The sequence below is a fragment of the Colobus angolensis genome, unplaced genomic scaffold, assembly GCF_000951035.1.
Source record: "Colobus angolensis palliatus isolate OR3802 unplaced genomic scaffold, Cang.pa_1.0 Scaffold458, whole genome shotgun sequence".
Lineage (NCBI taxonomy): Eukaryota > Metazoa > Chordata > Mammalia > Primates > Cercopithecidae > Colobus > Colobus angolensis.
Window position 1 is genome coordinate 569,123 of NW_012118021.1, and position 1,834 is coordinate 570,956.

The window sequence follows — 1,834 nt, forward strand, 5'->3', positions numbered from 1 at the left end:
CACAATTCTTTTAATGGAGCAGTTTGGTAGCACTGTTTTTGGGGAATCTGAGAAGGGATATTTTGGATCACACAAAACCTATGGTGACAAAGGAAATATCCTCAAATAAAAACCAGAAAGAAGCTTTCTGAGAAACTGTTTCATGATGTGTGAATTCATCACACAGAGTTACACCATTCTTTTCATTGAGCAGTTTGATAAAACTTTTTTGTGTGGTCTGCAATAGAATACTTGGGAGCACAGTGAAGCCTATGGTGACAAAAGAAATATCTTCAGATGAAAACCAAAAAGGAGCCTTCTGACAAATGGCATTGTTATGTGTGAATTCACCTCACACAGTTACAAAGTTCTTTTCATTGAGCAGTTTCATAACACTGTGTTCATGGAATCTGCAAAGGGATATTTTGGAGTGCATTGAAGCTTAAGGTGACAAAGGACATACTTTCATATGAAAACTAGAAAGAAGCTTTCTGAGGAAATGGTTTCTGATGCGTAAATTCTTCTCACAGAGTTACACGAGCCTTTTCATGGAGCCATTTGGTAACACTGATTTTTTTGGAATCTGAGAGGGGACAATTTAGATTGCTTTGAAGCCTATGGTCACAAAGGAAATATCCTCAGATAAAAACTAGAAAGAAACTTTCTAAGAAACTTCTTTGTGATGTGTGAAATCATCTCACAGAGATACACCTTCCTTTCCATGGAGTCACTTCCTAACAATGTTTTCGTGGAATCAGCAATGGGATATTTTTGAATGCAATGAGGCCTATGGTGAAAAAGGAAATATCCTCTATAAAAACTAGAAAGAAGCTTTCTGAGAGAATGTTTTGCAATGTGTGAATTCATCTCATAGAATTACACCTTTCTTTTGATGGAGCAGTTTGCTAACACTGTTTTTGGGTAATCTGCAAAGGGATATTAGGGAGGGCCTTGAGGCCTATGGTGAAAAACTAACTATCCTCATATAAAAACTAGAAGGAAGATTTTGGGAAACTGCTTTGTGATGTATGAATTCATCTCACAGAGTTACACTGTCCTTTTCATTGAGCTGTTTTAAAACTGTTTTCATGCAATCTGCAAAGGGATATTCTGGAGTGCATTGAAGGTTATTGTGACCAATGAAATATCCTCAGACAAAAGCTAAAAAGAAGCTTTCTGAGAAACTGCATTGTTATGTGTGAATTCATCTCACAGTGTTACACTGTTCTTTTCATTGAGCAGCTTGCTAACACTGTTTTCCTGGAATCTGCAAAGAGATATTTGGGAGCAGTTTGAGGCCTAAAGTGAAAAAGGAAATATCCTCAAATAAAAACTAGAAAGTAGCTTTCTGAGAAACTGCTTTGTGGTGTGAGAATTCATCTCACAGAGTTACATTGTACTGTTCATTGTGCAGTTTCATAACACTATTTTCATGTAATCTGCAATTGGATATTTGGGAATACTTTGAAGCTGATGGTGACAAAACATGTATCTTCAGAAAAAACTAGAAAGATCTTTTCTGAGAAACTGCTTTGTGATGTTTCAATTCATCTCACAGAGTTACATGATACTTTTAATGGATCACTTTGGTAGCACTGTTTTTGGGGATTCTGAGAAGGTATATTTTGTATCGCATTGAAGCCTAAGGTGACAAAGGAAATATCCTAAGGAAAACACTAGAAAGAATCTTTATGAGAAATTTCTTTGTGATGTGTGAAAAAATCTCATAGAGTTGCAACCTTCTATTCATGGAGCAGTTTGCTAACATTGTTTTCCTGGAATCTGCAAAGGGATATTTGAGAGTGCATTGAGGCCTATGGTGACAAAGGAAATATCCTCAGATAAAAACTAGAAA